This window comes from Bidens hawaiensis, unplaced genomic scaffold (genome assembly GCF_021521415.1).
Source record: "Bidens hawaiensis isolate Kalapana, Puna unplaced genomic scaffold, B.hawaiensis_p1.1 tig00012487_1, whole genome shotgun sequence".
Lineage (NCBI taxonomy): Eukaryota > Viridiplantae > Streptophyta > Magnoliopsida > Asterales > Asteraceae > Bidens > Bidens hawaiensis.
In genome coordinates this window covers 224,998-244,309 of record NW_027492023.1, presented here as the reverse complement: position 1 = coordinate 244,309, position 19,312 = coordinate 224,998, and positions in this window count along the sequence as shown.

Sequence of the window (19,312 nt, the reverse complement as noted above, 5' to 3'; positions counted from 1 at the left end):
AGTTACTCAACTCAATGCCAAAAGAATGGTATACTGCTTGCAAGTTCATCCTTCAGAAGCATAATTTCAATGAATTGAAATTGGACGATGTAGTATGCTTTCTTCAGGCTGCAGAACTTGAAATGATAGAGAATGAGATGATTAAGGAAGATAGACCCTGCTTCAATGTTTCAAACGCATTGATTGCACCCATGGGAAATCTGTCTACCAAGAATCAACAGCAAATTCCCATTATTGAAGAACCAACTGAACATAATGTTGTTACTCCAAATTCTTTCATTGAAGGTAGCACAAGTAATCAGGGAAATCAGCAGAGGTTCAATGTGCAACTGATTGATGATACTGAAACTGCCTCAATGGCAAGTGGGAATGTGCATCACTCTAGTGGTGTAAATGGTCAAAACAATGAAAAAATGCATTGCTGTCTATGTTTACTGTGTCATATAATGCATTTGTTGCAAAGAACGTAATTCACACAAGTGTGGTACAAGATGATTTAGAGAAAATTGATGCAGATGACTTGGAGGACATGGATTTGAAGTGGCAAGCTGCAATGTTAGCCTTGAGAAGTAAGAGGTTGTATAACATAACTGGTAGGTCTCTGGTTTATGGTCTTAATGACAGGATTGGATTTGATAAGTCAAAAGCAATATGCTACAATTGTCAGCAACCTGATCATTTTGCAAGAGAATGCAATCAACCAAGAAACTTTCAAATGAATCAATACCAGAATCAACAACCAGGAGGTCCGTAGCAATATCAACAAAATCAACCAAGAGGTCAGCAGCATTACCAACAAAATCAGCTAAGATTCAACAACAACAACAATCAAATGAACAACTTCACCAACAACAACTTCAATCCCAATAACAATTACAACCCCAAATTCAACAAATTTCAGTCTCAAATGAATAATCAACAACAAAATATGCAACAGACTCAAGGTTTTCAAATGACTAACAATCAAAACCTTCAAGCAGCTCAAAATGTTCCAAACAACACTGTTCCATCAAATCAAAATCAGATCAGAAATCAAGGAAATGTGGCAGTGACTACACAACATGAAGGAAATTTTGATTGGAGCAATCATGAAAAGGACATTGCAGATGATATCAAGAGAGCAAATGTGGCATTCATAGCCATAATTGAGAAAGAAAAAGGATCATCATCTCAGGTACACTCTACTCCTACTGTTGATTTAAATGAACTTATCATTGAATTGAGAACAAAAGTAGGCAAGTTGGAAAGTGAGTGTTTTAGAAAACAAAGTATCATCAATGGGTATGAGGCAAGTGAGATGATCAGTGAAGAAAAGATTAAAATCCTTGAATATGATTGCATGATCAATTACAGAACTCAAACCAGATACATCACTGAGATTGATGGATTAAAGAAGATATTGGTTGAAGAAAACGTGCAAAACACAAGACTGAAGGTTGAAACTGAATTTCTGAAGAATTTGTTCTCAACAGGCAACATATGTGGTATACTAAACCAGGTGAAGGACCAAGACAAATACAAAGCAGTTCCACCCCCATTCAACAACAACTTCATGCCAAAAGTTGACAAAGAGAAAAGAGATGCATACTTGCAACAATTCAGAGATGTCTTTCAAGACAAGGAAGAATTTGTTGATTTGTACAAAAAGGTAGAAGTGAATGAAGAAGGAGAGTTTGTGATTAAGAAAGAAGTAAAAGAGGATAAGTCAATTGGAGTTCAAGTCTATGAGGATGACTTTGATTCAGTTGAATTGGATCAAGATGACTTGAGTGATTTGAGTGATCAAATTACTGAAGAGGAAATCAAAGCTGCTGAAAGAGGAAGAAAATATAAGAAACCAGAATCTGTTGATAAACTTCCAAAGTATCCAACAGTCCCACCAAGATTGAAGATACATAATGATAAAATGAAAAGAGAACATGTTTCTTTTGACATTTGTGAAAGGAGGAAGATAAACTACAATGCAGTCAGACCACCAAGCAAGGATGTATTAGGTAGGATAAAGTAGAACAACAAAAGGAAGATGGTGACTGAAAAGGTTGATACAGAAAATTTTATCCCAGTTTAACCAATCTTTTCTAGTCATGAGGTGTTGGATATTGGAGAAGTGGAAACTATGGAAGAGTATGAGAAAAGGCAGTCAAGGGTTAGAGAAAGCAGTGATGAAGAACCTATGATTATTGAAAAAGTTATCTTTGTCAAAAGCAAACTTGAAAGACAAGACATTAAGATTGAGGAGTTTGTGCCATTCTCAATTAACTTTGATAGCTTAAAGAATCAGAAGACTCTAGGAGTCAAGTCACCTAAGCCAAGTGAAAGATTCAAAAACCAAAAGAACATGAAATATTCAAAGGCAAGGTTTGGTGCAAAAGGTGTGATGAATATGGTCTCCACACAGACTCATGCAATGAGAGATTGAAATTTCAACCATTTCATGTCCCAGATGGAACAAAGTATGGCCAAGACTTTGTCCTGTACAAACAGAAGTATGATGTATATCTGGAAAAAGGAAAGGTGTGTGGAAATGAAACCATGAACAGAGAAAAAAAGAAATCTGGAAAGGAGACAAGGATTGAGAAGAAAGCTGAAGTAACAACAAAGAAGCAAGCAGCTGAATTAGCAAGAAGAAGTAAATCTCCTAAGAAGCATGAGAAATTGACCAAAAAGAACTATCAGCCTTTGAGAATCAAACAAGATACTCAATCAGTCAAATCTGATAGTTCTCAAGGATCACCAAGCAGTGAGAAGACAAGAAGAAAATGTGCATATTCTAGAAAGAAACCAACAAAACTCACTGGTGATGAGAAGTTTCTACTAAAGCATGGATATGAACCACATGGTTTCCTTTGGAAACCTAAGACTAAGAATAAGGTTGAGCAAGTTGCTGATGTGAGAGACTACTCTGAGAAGAAGGACTATGTGATAAAGGAGTATGCCACTAACTCAGTTGAATACCAGTGTCCAACCTCACTTGTTAAAACTCCAAGAGAGTGTGGTTATGAAACTAATAATTCAGACAACTTAGAATTGACTCATGAGGATCCTAAACCAACAACACTCACTTCCCAAACTGTGTCTGAAACTGAATCTGATGAGCTGCAAGTTGATAAGGCTTGCACTTCATCACTCAACTAATCAAACTTTCTTTGTATGTGCAGGAACAGTCCACTCCTCTAAATGACAAATGGTATATCGTTAGTGGTTGTTCTAGGCACATGACTTGTGACAAGAGATCTCTTGTCAATTATGAAGAAAAGTATGAAGGTCCAGTAGCTTTTGGGAGTGATGAGAATGGTGGAAAGATTGTTGGAAAAGGAATCTTAACAAATGGGAAAGTCTCATTTGATAATGTATTTCATGTTGAAGGTCTTCAGTACAATCTGCTGAGTATATCACAAATGTGTGATAAGGGTTACAAAGTCAGTTTTGATGATTCACACTGTTTCATTTTAAAACATGAGTTTGTAATTCCACCTGAAATTATTATGATGATGGCACAAGAAATGGTAACTTGTATGAATTGAATATGAAAGAAGCTATTTCAAGAGGAGGTGCATGTTTTGTTTCCAAAGCCACTGAAAATGAATCAAAATTGTGGCATAGGAAACTGTGTCATGTGAACTTGAAGAACATGAATAGACTTGTCAAAGGTGAGCACGTCATAGGCTTACCTACAAGAGAATTCAAGTTGGAAGATTATTGTGATTCATGTCAAAAGGGAAAACAACACAAATCTACTCATAAGTCAAAACTTATCAATTCAATTGATCAAGTACTTGAATTACTTCACATGGATCTATTTGGTCCTGTGAGTGTACCAAGTATTGGGAAGAAAAGATATTGTCTGGTAATTTTGACTCTATCTCCTGGCAATATTCTTATAAAACTACGTCGGATCTTTCCTGAAACATAACCTAGAATCATATCTTCGACTATTCAAGATACACTTGGGTTGATTTCCTAAGTACCAAGGATGAGACTGCAGAGTTGATTAAAGGTTGTGTAACAATGATTGAGAACAAGTTGAATAAGACAGTCAAGATGATGAGAAGTGACAATGGCACTGAGTTCAAGAATGGAGTTATGCAAGAATTCTGTGAAGCAAAAGGAATACAACAACAATTTTCAGCTCCTAGAACTCCTGAGCAAAATGGTGTAGCAGAAAGAAGAAACATAACACTTATTGAAGCTTCAAGAACCATGTTAGCAGATGCTAATCTGCCTGTCACTTTTTGGGCTGAAACCATAAATACAGCCTGCTATGTTCAGAACAGGGTACTTGTAAACAAAAGGCATAACAAAACTCCTTATGAAATATTTCACAACAGAAAGCCTTACATCAAGTTTTTCAAGCCCTTTGGATGCAAATGTTTTCTTTTGAATACAAGGGACTATTTGCACAAGTTTCAAACAAAATCCCTGGATTGCTTCTTTGTTGGATACTCTACACACTCAAAAGCTTACAGAGTTTATGTGAAAGATCACTTGAGTGTTATAGAATCATCTGACATCATCTTTTATGAGAATCAATTCAATACAGTTGATGGTGCAGCATGGCTGTTTGACCATGAGAAGTTAATAAGGTCTTTCAAGATTTATCCTGAAGACTTTGATGAATCATTCTACAAGACCAGTGTAATTGAAGAAAAGAAGAAGAAAACATTGGACTTGGAAGAATTATGGAAGAAGGTTGCTAGAAAAGAGAAGGAGTATACTTTTGTGAAGAATTCCTCATGTGATATTGGTGAACCTGATCAAGAAAACAATTACAATGTTGAACATGATCATACTGAGAACAATCAAGACAATCAAGATGCACAAAATGATCAAGTTCAGAATGAGAGTGACACAAGCAACCAAGCAAGTGGAGAAGAAGCTGCATCTATAGCAAGATTTCAAGATTTATTTCAAAGATTGAACTTAGAAAACAATGGTGCATCTACTTCAGGACAAAATAATGATGAATCACCAAAATTTCATGATGCAGAAGCTGATTTGATCATTGAATAACTAGAGCTCAATGAAACAAATCTTAACTCAAATTTGTCTACAGATATGATTGTACAAAATCCTTATGTGAAAAAGAATCATCCTTCTGAAAACATCATTGGTGATTTGCATGAAAGAGTTACAAGAAGTCATTCCGAAATTGCAAACATCTGTCTTTACTCTTGTTTTCTATCCCAAATAGAACCAAAGAACATAGCACAAGCATTAAAAGACAATAGTTGGGTGGAAGCAATGCAAGAGGAATTGGCACAATTTAGAGACCTGCATGTGTGGGATCTTGTTGATAAGCCATTTGACTGATATGCAATTGCAACCAAATGGGTTTTTAGAAACAAAAGGGATGAAAGGGGTTTGGTGATTAAGAATAAAGCTAGACTTGTAGCACTGGGAAGTCTTTAAGAAGAAGGAATAGACTTTGAGGAAGTCTTTGCACCTGTTGCAAGACTTGAAGCTATCAGGATTTTTCTTGCATATGCTGCCTCAAAGAACATTAGAGTGTTCCAGCTTGATGTTAAGTCTGCATTTCTAAATGGAAAGATTGATGAAGAGGTGTATGTTGCTCAACCTCCAGGTTTTGAGGATCCAATGTATCCAAACAGGGTGTATAAGTTAAACAAAGCCCTTTATGGATTGCATCAGGCTCCTAGAGCATGGTATGATGAGCTATCAAATCATCTTCTTGAAAATGGTTTCAAAAGAGGAGCCATTGACAGGACACTCTTCTACAAAAGAAAGGGATCAGACTTGCTTCTGTTAAAAGTGTATGTGGATGACATCATCCTTGGTTCTACAAATGAACAAATGTGTATGGAGTTTGAAGGGGTAATGAAGTCCAAATACAGCATGAGTTCTATGGGAGAAATGAACTTCTTTATAGGATTGCAAGTTCAACAGAAGGCTGAGGGGATTTTCATTCATCAAAACAAATATGTGCAGGACATCTTGAACAAGTTCAACTGTCAAGAGTACAAGACTGCTTCAACTCCAATGGACACCAAAGAAAAGATGATTGCAGATGAAAGGGGGAGCCTATAGATAAACATGAATATAGAGACAAAATTGGATCTCTTATGTATCTGACTGCAACAAGACCAGATATCATGTTTGCTGTATGTGTGTGTGCAAGATTCCAATCAAATCCAAAAGTCTCCCACATGAATGCTGTTAAAAGAATATTCAGATATTTGAAGGGAAGACCAGACCTAGGGATTTGGTATCCAAAGAATCAATCTTTTGATCTGATTGCATATACAGACAGTGATTATGATGGCTGCAACATGAGCAGAAAGTCAACCTCAGGAGGATATCAATTTTTGGGTGAAAGGCTAGTGTCATGGCAATGCAAAAAGCAGGCTACAGTCTCAATCTCTACTGCAGAAGCTGAATATGTTGCTGCATCTTCATGTTGTGCACAAGTTCTATGGATTCAAAATCAGATGCTGGACTATGGTTTGAATTTCTTGAACACTCCTATTCTTATTGACAATACTGCTGCATATTTTACTGTTAAGAATCCAGTTCAACATTCCAAAACTAAGCACATTGAAATCAGACATCATTTCATCAGAGACTGCAGTGAAAAAGGTTTGATTGAAATGCAAAGAGTTGATACAAGTGACAATTTGGCTGACCTTTTCACCAAACCACTTGAAAGAACCAGGTTCAACTTTCTTCTGAAAGCCCTGGGAATGATCAACTCTGATGAAATCTGATTAAGGATGTGTGTCTCTCTGTGATAACTGATTATTTTGTTAGAGATTACACATATTGATTGTTTAGTGAATATGCTTGATTATGTTACTTAAGTATGATATTTGAATATGCTACTGAATATGTTAACTGTTATGTGCTTTAACTGTGTATGAATGCAAAATTTGACATGTTTGATATGATTGATAGGTTTGCATGATTATCAGTTGATGTGCATTTGTGATGTCAGGATAAGAGTTCTTGTTATGAATTACTTGTTGATGTAAACTTATCTGATATCATTGCTTAATTGCTTGAATATGTGCTTTATCTGATCTTCTGATGTTATTAAGATAAGTTAGAATTTGATTGATTAGTACTGTCTACTTGTCTTGATGATTTCATGTTTGATTAAGATTTGAATATGTTACAGCTGTTTGTGTCAAAATGTGTTTTATGTCAAAATTAAGTGATGAAATGAAGTTTTTCCAATGAATTTTACATAAATATTTTATTTTGATCAAACCATGAGCATGTTGTTAATGGTGCAGAGATATGATAAGATTATTCAGTTCAAGCTTTAAAAGAAGCTTAAAAGAATGATTTTTTTAAGTCTCAAGTAGTTGTTTTTGCGGAAAACTATGTCATTTGCCCAGTTGGAAGGACATGCACCCGTGTATGGTTGGTCCTTAAATCTCTACAGATTCAAAGGATAGCCATTGACCAGAAAACTGAATGCATTTGGGGCAATAATAACTTGTTTCTTATTCCTTCACTTAAAACTATGTCAATAGCTCTAACTTTGAAAGGACATATATTCACATGTATGTTTGGTCCTATTGACCACTTTTGGTCAAACAGGATAGCCATTAACCTGACAATGAAGAGATATTGGGGTGATTGAATATTAAATTGTGTTTAATGGGAAATGATAGTACATTGACTACTTAGCTGATCATATGGAATTAATAGGCTAAAAAGACCTTAGTATAGTCATTAACATGTATGGTTGCTTTCCCATGACGATGTAAAATCTACGGTGATATAAACATAATGAATATACTAATTTTTATGTGGAGATACATAGTTGTCCTTGCATGTCTCAAGATAAATATCTCCAAATGATAGGCAGAAAAGTGATTACCCAGTCATACACGAGCCTGTTGTTATTTGGTCAACCAAAAATGAAACATCTTTAAATATGACAAAGAACATGCTTTAAGAAAATTTGAGAAAATATCAAAAACAAGGGGAAGAATGAATAAATCAACCAAAAGTTGATAAGTGTTTTAAATATTTTACCAAACAAGAGGGTTATAACAAGAACTACAAAGATGTTGACAAAATCTGTCTCATATTGAATGAAAGGCATGTTACTAACCGTAAGCCCAACGTTCAACCTCTATATATGTTTGAATCTCAAAAATACAAAAATACAATAAGTTCTGTCATACAAAAACTATTTTTAACCAAATACAGGAGGTTGGAGTCAAATTGGGGTGATATGGGGAAAGCTAAATAAGCTTTGAGAAGAGATATGAGGCATCATAGCACAGTGTTGACCATTAATGCATTATGCTTAAATTGAACCTTAATCATATCACCAAAGAAATGAAATTCATGCTAAGTTTATACCTGCTGTTAACCTATCTATGTTGTCATAATAATGCTGAGAGTGAAATATTGAGATAGCTACTTAGTCAATATGATCTCATTCTTGAGATCTTTTCATAAAATGGAAGAAACTGTTTTGAAGAGAAATATAACTGAAATTTGATCTCTAAATGCACCATTTTCTCTTAAACTATGATCTTAAATGAAAAATATATTTTGACAAAGTGGTTTAAGTCAAAAAGTGTTGCATTTTGCCTTTAATTGGCTGAATATGTAAATTCGGGTAAGGTTTAATGTTTTATAACCTTTCCGGGCACAAAACAGTTGAATATGTTTGAATATGATATTTCGGGTAAGGTTTGATGATTTATGACCTTTCCGAGTAAGCTTAGTCATTTTTGACTAACTTTATGATTTTCGGTCATGCTTTGAAGTGTTTACACTTTCCGGGTAGAGTACACTGTTGTACTCATTTCCCGAGCAAGCTTGAAGTCTTGAGTTGATTATGTGTTGTTATAGCTAGCTTTTAACAAGAAATTCTTATTTCGGGCAAGCTATGCATGTTATATGCTGTATGTGATTCCAAGCAAACTTTATGAACTTAGTCAAGTACATCAAGTAAGCTTTGTGATTTGTGTGAATATGTTGTTAGGAAAGGTTTGTTAATCTTTCCGGGCATGCTTAGATATTACTATTTAAGTTTGTCATTTTTCGGGTATGGTTTAACATGTTGAAATCCCTCGGGTAAGGGCATACCTGATGATTGAATGTGTTTATTCTAGCAAGCTTAGTGCTAACATAGGATTTTCGGGCAATTTCTTTGAAATTTTAGACTATAACACACTTAAATGTTTATGTGTTTTAATTTCATTCCGAGCATGCTCTGTGATACGTGTGTTTATGATTTCTTTGAAATTACAAGTGTTTTCGGGCAAACTTTGTTTTCCGGGCACACTTTATATTTCGGGTACACTTTTGTTCCTTCAATATACTTGGTAATTTCAAAAACTTAACTTTCCAAGTACACTGTCTGCTAGAAATCCTTTTCCGGGCACACTTTGTACTATATGAAGGTTATTCATGTATACTTTGCATTAGAAAGGTGTTCGGGTACACTATTCTCTTGAATGGTTGCTCGGGCACACTATGTTTTCAAGTATGCTTGAATATATATGTTTTGAGTATGATTGTTTGATTATGATTCTTATTTCATTAGGGTTTATGCTAGATCATATCATTTAATTTGAATTGAATAAATGTATATGAGGATCTTAATTGATTCCTAGTAAGGATATTTATTTGATGTTTATACTTGATTATTTGTCTTGTGATTAATTTCTAAGGAAATCTTGTATTTCGGGTAAGCTTTCTTCATTATGTCTTAACTCTAAATTAATTAGCTTGATCGAGCAAGGTTTCTAAATAGAAGGATTCGGGCAAACTTTGTATATTCAAAAATGAAAATTTTCCAGGCAAAGTTTGACCGGGTAAGCTTTGTAAGTGGATGTATACCGAGTAGACTTTGAAAAGAATAATTCCGAGTAAGGTTTTATTATCTTAAAAGATAAATATTGTTTTTAATATCAAGTGGATAATGTTACTGTTTGACAGCTAATAATTCACAAAATGACAAAAAGCATTTAAAATCCACTTTCAAAAGGTATATAAGAGGGAGTTAGGCAAAATTTTCAACATTATTTTTTCCCTCTCTCTCTCTTTCCACTGCAAACTGCTTACTCTCAAAGAAACCCAAACCGACTTATCACATTCTATTATTCCTAACCCTAACTTGAATTAGCCCTCTAATTCTGACTCGGTAAGCAACATTAATGTGTTTTTCGACCACGATTAGACTATAATGGGCTTTGATTATGTTCTTGATTACTAATATTTTGTTTATGTGTAGGTTATAGATTTGTCGAAGAACAGGTTCTTGATGATTTTTCTTTCTTTCTTCTTCATTTTTATACCTTGAAATTATCTAAAATACTGGACTTTCTGACTAATTTCACTTTGAATATGTTTGTTTATGTGTTTCAGAAATGGTAGACGATGAGCCTAAATATGTCTTTGAACCAAAACATAATATGTGTGCACTTCTGCAAGTCACACTTGACAATGAGCCGATGGCAAGAATGATAACATGGATGGCACGGTCAAATGTCAGTTTCGCATTCACTGAAAGCCTTGTTATCTACAGAAATCATGTTTTGGATTTCTGGAGATCTGCTGAACTGGTTGAAGACCTCAATGGTAAACGAATCGAAGCAACAGTTGCCAGACAAGAAATCCACATTACAGAGAGGATGATAAGAAGATGTCTCAGATTAAATGATGATAACCATTACCATATAAACTTCAGCACACCTCACTTAATGAAAATATTTGAAGAAACAATGGGGCATCAAGGAAATGTTCATGATGGACAGTTTCAGAAGGGCATGTTTCCTATGCTGTACAGATTTCTTATTCACCATGAGATCCATGGATTTGCTCCAAGGAAGGGATCATGGACCTTGATGAGTCACGACTTGGCAAATGCCACAGTTAGGATTATATATGATCTGCACTTCAATTTTTCAAAAATGATATTTGAAGGATTAGTAGGAAACCTGAAGAAGGCAGAAAAGAAGAGATTTTTACAATATCAAAGGTTCCTACAGATAATCTTCAACAGTGAACTCTAATATCTACCCACTGTTGGAACTATACACATGTTGCAAAACCCTGATACATACAGAAGAATCAAGAATCCAGGTGTTTCAAATGTATACAACTCAAATGTCCCATTTGAGATATTGCCATGGTTGTTGAACCATGACTTGGTTGTGATGCATGTGCTTGAGTTAAGCTCAGAGGAGGAAGGAGGAGAAGATGATGACAGTGATGATGATGGAGACTCTGATGATGGAGATGATGATGTTGATGGAGTTGAAGGAGGAGATGGAGTAGTTGTAGAAGTTGTTGCACCTGAACAGGGGGAGCAATTTGAGCAAATTGAACAAACTATTCCAACACCACCACAAACACCACCAACAACAAGCCCAACTCATTCTGATCCATTAATTTCTAGCCCACCTCATACACAATCACCACCACCATGCATTTTCAAAACTCACACCACAGAACAACCTGATTATGAACCTTTTTCTATATCACCACCTACAACCTCACATACAGAAATAGACCTATTTCAAAGAAATCTGGACTTAATGTTAGAAAATGCAGAATTGAAAAGAAGGAATGAGGAGGTAACAGAGGAGAATGTGATGCTGTTAGAGAAGTTGGTACAGGTAAACTTGAAAATTCAAGCCCTGGAGCAGGAGGTTGAGAAGACCTCAGCTGCCCCAAAACAGGGGGAGAATGAGAATATGCCAACTGTCTCTGATGTGAATATTGAAACTATAACTGGAACAGGTGTAGAGACTGTAGACAGTTTGAAAATGATTATGAATGTTTATGATGATGGAGAGGAGAGTAGTGAGGAGAGGAGAATTGAAGAGATAGATTATGAAGCTGATATGTCTGATGGTGCAGAACAGGATTATGATATGAATGATGAGATTGTGAGAGTAGTATGGAGTGAGGAGGATATTGAGACAGGAAATGAAAAGGAAATTGAAAATGAGAATGTTGAAGAGAATGTTGAGAGAGTGGATGAGATTGAAATGACAAATGTTGAGGAAAATGTAGCCTCTACTGACATAGCTACTGATATTATAACTGACATAGCTACTGATGTCTTGATTGATGTTCAGACAAAGAAGAGACTGAAGTAATGATTGATGAAAAGGCTGCTACTAATGAACTTATAAACTCTGAACCAGAAACTGATCAAGAAGCAAGTTCCAAGAGAATAGAGCATGACCCAGAACTGGAAGTACAGTCTGAAGATGAGGAGGATGTGAGCAGAAGGATTGAGAAGGGTAAGGCAAAGGTTACAGAAGAAGAGCCTGTTAAGCCATATCCAGAAAAGGATATTTTCTTTAGAGAAGATGATGAAGCTGCTGCTGCTGCTCTAAGGGAACAAGAAAACATTTTGAGAGAAACAAGGGACAGAGAAATACTGGCCCAAACTATGGACCCTGTAGAGTTGGCAGAGCAGGAAAACTTGATCAATCAAGCCAAATTTGCAAAGGAATTCATTGAAGAAGTGGCTGATCAAGAAGTGATAGAGGCCTTGATTGAGTTGAGAAGAGATGAGGAAGTTGATAACTCCCTAGCTATGGTGGTCAGCATGTTTCAAACTGAAAGTCAACAAGAAACAAAGTCAAATGAGACTGCTGAACCAGTAAATCTGAATACTGATATGATGGGTGAAGAAGAAATTGGTGAGTCCATGGCCTCAATGGCTGCACAGAAATGGGCTCAACAGATCAAAGATGACATTAGACAAAATCCTGATGAATGGGAGTATGTGGATGATCCCAAGTATGGAAAGAAGTATTCAAGGAAAAGGGATCGACCAGAAACATTCATGTCAGATGAAGGTACTGAGTCTGTAAAGAAAGGGAGATGGGATGAAAAGAACAACTACTTTGTAGAAACCCCTAATGATGAAGCAAGTCCCATAAGGGCAATTCCTTTACAGACTTTAAGGCCAGATGAAAACGTGAAAGGAGTGCCAGATGTGTCAATCCCTGAGAATCCATCATCTGATGAACCAAAGATTGATGCTATGAATGATCTATCTGAAGGAGAGGATGAATCTGAAGATTCTGATGATAATGATAATGACCCTGAGAATGATCAGGAAATGAATGTGAAATCTACTAATGTTGTGTCCCCTCAAGTCACAATGACTGAGGAACAGAGGACAAACATTGAGTTGAGTATGAGGGAGGCTAAAATGAAAAATCCTTTGATTGAAAAACTAAGAATATATGGCATAAGTTTTGATTCACTGGCTGATCTTGATGATGATCAGCTGCAGATGAGACTTGACAAAGAGAGAGATGCTCTGAAGGAAAAGATGGAAGAGAAAAATAGGGAAAGTCAGAAATTCAGGGAATATCTCAGAAGGCACAATCATTCAGAAAAAGATCTGTTTAACCTAAACTTTGACAAACTACAAGACCTGTATAACAGAGAGAGAGAGAGAAGGTGATTGAGAAGTGTGTAAAAGAAAATGAGAAACTTGAAAAGATGGAAAATTTGAAGAAAAAGTTTGGAGGAATGTGTGGATACCTGCTGGAAAGAGGTATGAAGCCTGAGATTGTTGAATATTTATCCAGAGAATCAGTGTTGGACCAGTACAACAAACTGAAAAGAAAAGAAAAATTGAAAAGGGTCCAAACTAAGAGCTCTACCAAACAGGCTGAAGCAACTGATGAACCTCAAGCAAAGAAGGGAAGAATCCAAACTTTGAGGGAGAAACAAAAGAAACAGGCTGAAAAGGAAAAAACCAGATGAAGTGCTTACTGTTGAAACACCCATCCCAGAGGAATCTAAGCCTGAACCTGAGGATGAACAATTTATCCCTTGGGAAAATGAAGAAATGATAAACATTCTAAGAAACATAATGATAAATCAAAGAGGAATGACTGAAGCAGACTTCAATGTCTTAGAAAAGGAGGATTTGAAATACCTCTTTTATATTAAAAAGAATGAATGGGAGAAAGCCTTAAGGGAATGAGAGAACCCAAGATATTATGCTGATGGTAGGTTTGTACCTGCTGGATTGGCAAGAACTCCTGGCATGGATAAAATGTTAAAAGAACTTAAAGCAGCAGGACTCAATGTTGTTGAACTTGCCAATCTACCAACAGAGATGGTTGAGGCTATATACATTAATGTCTTTAACTTGAGGCCTGGAAAACCAAAGAAGTCCATTCCCTTCAGACCTCCTATTTCAAGAAGAGTTCCACAAGGAGGAAGAGGTCAAGGAGGAAGAGGTGAGTCAAGTAGGTCTGCACAACAAAGAACAACATGACCACAGTCTGATGTGGATCTTCCTAGGGAACTGTACTTTGACTCAGTTACTGAATCTTTAAAAGTGATTATGGAAAGCAGATTGCTGAGAGAGATTGTGGTTAGGAGTGACTTTCGTGACTACAATGAAGAACAGTTAGATAGAATGGCCACTCTCAGATCGTATGATTACAGAGACAGAAGCAGATTGGCAGGTAGACAGATGAATGATCTGTCAAAATACTTGTATGAAGAGGCTGGAAAAGGATTCAAGTTCTTAAAAGAAAAGAGGAGCTGGAGGTTGATTCAGTCTCACAAGTCAAAAAGGACTGCAAAGCTGAAAAGAATGGACATAGCAGAAAGAGACTTTCAGATGACCTTCAGAGATTAATCCATTGTCCAACTTGAATACATGTATAAGTCTGGGAAGAAGAATGAGACGCCCCAATTACACAGTACAGAAAAATGGGATTATAGCTGAAATTGAATTCAAAGAGAATGTTAATCATTTTGTACTGAGAAATTCGGATGGAAAAATTCTGGGGATCATTAAAAAAGATGAAGACTTGACCTGCCTGCACAATGAAGATCTAATGGATATAAGGGACTTGGCTATACCAGAAAGTCACACTCACTACCAAGCCCTTAATATTTTCAAGATGAAAGCAGCTTCAGAGCTAATCAACAGAAGACAAGCCATTCATGATGCAAGAAAGAGACAAGTTTAATAGAATAGGCTTTGTTTTGTAATGTCTTTGGACAACTTTCTGACTATGTAATTTGCTTATGTTATTTGATTATGTAATTTTGATTTTTGATTTGATGTGTATTTTTGCTAAGTGTAAGTAACCATAGAAATGTTTTGGGTCAGCTGAGGTGTTCCAATCTAGGGGGAGATTGTTGAGTCAAACAATTGACCTAAGGGGGAGATTGTTGAGTCAAAGATCTGACCAGAATGAAGTATATGGAAGATTGGAATCTTCTAACCCTCCTCAGAATTCGCTAAGTATGGATCCGGGTACACCTTAGACATCCGAGAAAGGTTTTACTTTGCCGGGTTTGATATTTTGTCTATCGGGCAAGGTTTACTTCAAGTAGTCTTTTTTAGTGGTTATCCGAGCAAGGTTTGCAAATTAGTGTATTGCCGAGCAAGGTTCACTAGTTTATGTAAATCCGGGCAAGGTTCACTTTATCAAGCAAGTCTGTTCTTCAGAGCCAAATATATTACTCTTCCGAGTAAGGTTTGGTTAACCAAGTCCAAGAAGCCAAGTTATTGGAAGACCGGGCAAGGTATTCATTAATAAGTATGGTCCAAGTATGCTTGATGATCTAAAGGAATATCTCTAAGTAATATCGGGCAAGGTTCAGCTCAAGCAAGGAACAGTACTCCCGAGTACACTTTGCTAATAAGTTATTTTATAGCAAAGAGCTCGTAAGGATTTGTCGGGAAAAGTTTGACAAAACCAAGAAGACTGAAGTCTACCCGGTGAGTATTTTACTTGGTAAAATACTCTTCAAGTAAAGTCTACCCGGAAACTGATTTCGAGCACACTTCTAAGTTACCAAGTCCAAAGGATGGCAGAGTACAAAGCGTACTCGGAGAATGAAGAATGTTGTAAAGCCTACCCGGAAGGCTTGTTTTACACTTAGTTTATTTTGAATATGTAATTTGGATATATACGTTGTATTTAGGGTTTCTAGAAGGAATGACAGCTGTCATAGGATGGCAGGCCTATAAATAGAATGTTTTAGGGCACGCCGCCTAAGACACACGAAAAAGGATAGACAAACACATTTATTGAAATAGAATATATCGTGTGACGGCTGTCCTAGGATTCCTAAAACCCTAAATCGATTATCCACTTTGTATGATGAAAATTATATAGATGGAAATCTTTTGAGTGAATCCTGTGTGTGCCTTCTATCTTGATGGTTCATTGCAACCGTATGTTTGTTATTGATTCCGCCTTTAACAAACAGATATCTTTCTAAATATAGCAACCCGTCATTAACTCTCTTGTCGGCACATTAATCTGTGTGAGTTATGACATGATCAAGTAAGATCTAGCTGAAATAGAGGGACTTGACAGGTTCAATTATTTTATAGCTAGTGTTCCCCACAACATGCAACACCCCGAACCCTTCACCATAGGTGAGTATGCAAAATATCATCTGTAGGGCTTACATGTAGCGTGTCCCTTGTGGTCCGTTTCTTAATGGTAATGAGACGCGAGCAAGGGGACCCCACGTGGCTAATAGCGTGGATGATCAAGTCTGTAGTGAATTTTGTACTTTTGTACTCTTGTGATCATGTTTATAGACTTATAAGGGTTTGCTATTTTTGGCTTTATTTAAATATTCACAACCCCATTGGGAATTGTGAATACCCAGATGAATAGTCGGCATACAGACCCATGGTCTCCGGACCCGAAGCACCCCATCAATACAGGATTTGAGGTTATAAAACCATACGCCGATGAGGTGTAAAACACTAAACTAGCAGTTTTAAGTTTATATCACATGCTACACGGCATACTCTAACGTTAAACCTACCCAGCATCATATAATAACGTATTCAGATTTTTTAAAATTTATGATATTTCCACTTTTTCATACCAAAATTTGAGGCTTGAGTATGGCCCGACCTTTCATTACTTATTTTCCAGGGAAAAACGCTTTACCCACAAAAGATTTTCGTTTTAACCATTTTATCAAATTTGCCCTTTCATTTTCAAGGCTGAGCCTACCGACACATCCCAAGTTAAGTGCGCTTTCTTTTATTTATCTTATATTATTAGTAGTTTGAAAAACCAATTTTCGATAAATATCATCATCTCCCACTTTAACGCAAAAAGCTATATTCAAGGGACAATTTTAAAACATTTTTCAATTTTTTTATTATTATTATTTTTAATTTTTTTTTTATTTTTTTTAAACAAAACGAAAACAAAAACAAAACTAAAATTAGTTAAAACAATTGTGTCCCATCCCCACAATTATATTTTGCATTGTCCTCAATGCAAGGATAAGGACGATTTAAAACAAAAATAAAATAAAGTCGGACTACAAAAACTAACAACTCTAAAAAATTATAAAAACAAAATAAAAAGTTAATATGCTAGATAATGGAAAAGACTTAGCTGGTAATATGCGCATGAAACATGTTGCCAAAGTCTTCTTTCCATGAATGCCCTCCAACTACAAACGTGCTCAGCAAATGGTAACTCCAACAAATAAATCATGAATAATTAGCAGCAAATAAATAAATAAAAAGTATACGGATCCACTGCTACTCCATCCCCACACTTGTCTTTTTCAATATACTCTTCCTTGGGGATCATCTCTCTAGTTCACTCAATCTTTCTTTTACCTAGCAAAACTCAAAAATACAAAAAAAAAAAAAAAAACTACAAAAAACTACGTTAGTGACTCGATTAATTATACAAACTCCGCGAAACCTCCCCACAGTTGAACTTAATCAGGAGGTTTCTCCTTAATCTGGACCCTATCTAACCCGTTTAGTTCCACCCGGAATTTATCAAACATTAATATATCAATGATGTAACGGCAAAATATTAAATTAGAATTAAAAATCAGTAACGGGTCAGACCACCAATATTTAAACTTACCTGGCAAGAGCCGAATGCGTTGTAAGTATCGAGAAGACTGGTCGTGTTTGACATGCAAAGGTTTTTTCATTCCTGTAGACCATCTTCTAAAGTATACGCCACTTCGGTTTTCAGGTAACCTATCATCCTCGGCCTTCTCCCGTGGTTTTAATTGCCGATAAGCATTCAAAACACAGTCCACGGGCCGGAAATAGTATTCTTCCTCTAACACCACATCCTCATCTACACTGTCCTCTACAAGTAGGGCCTCGAAAAATGCAACATCCTCATTAATGTCTAATGTGTTTCCCCCGTCATAATCCGACAATCCATCCAACTCCAGATTCAAGAATTCATCTTCCTCGTTAAGCTCATTATCAACCTTAACCATATCCTCAACACCAAACATTAGCTCGAATGACTCTCCCAATTCTATCTCTTCCTCAAACACGGGTTTCACCATAACTGATCTCAGATATACAGCCCACTCCTCCTCGTCACAATCATCATCGGAGTCACTACAAAACTCAGTACAATTAGCAACATATACCTGTAAAACCTGAGGTAAGATTTCATCAGCCACTCGTGTCTTCGTATTCGGGATGAGCTCCTCTTCTTCATCTACATATTCCATGATTGGCTTTTTCCCTTCTTCTGGAAACGTCGGAAAAAACTTGCCTAACTGATTCATGTATCCCAAATAGTTGCCTTCTGCATCATACTTATAACCAGGTGTCGGTTGCTCCTCCAACTGCACACTCTCCTCTTCGTTTATCTCATCATCAAAGTCACTCAAAAAATCAATAATAGCATGTGAAACCAGAGGTTGAACTTCAACATCCATTTTTGTCTCCGTTACTTGAATGATCTCCTCATCTGAGTGCTCAACATATTCCAAGGATCTTAACCTCTCCATTTCATCTTCTTCATCCAGTCTCCTAGAAATTTCTTCTACTTGACGTTGGAGATCTGTAATAATATCCTGGTGATTTTTGAAGATGGTATCATGCTCAACGAACATCTTTTGGGTATCTGTAGCCATGTATTGGACCAACATCTTTTCTATCCTACCCATAGCAGCTACATCCTCATCAGAAAGGCTTTTAGAAAATTGATCATAACACTGATCCTGGTTTTGCTGAGGTTGCTGATACGAATTATCAAAATAATACGGAAAAGGTCCCTGTGAAAAATTTTGCACCGGCTGCACAGAAGGGTTAGTACGATTATATGGACATGCACGAATCATATGACAACCAGCGCATCTATAACAAATAAAGCGAGAACCCTTGTATGGACAATCATAAATGAGGATCACCACATGTATCACAATTAATGTTACTATTATATGGACATGCAATGGTAAAGTGAGGTCCATTACAAATTTCACACATAATTACAAGAATCTAAACAAGCAAAAGACACGGACAGTTAGACACCTACGACTCAAAGAAAAAATAAATAAATAAATAAATAAACAC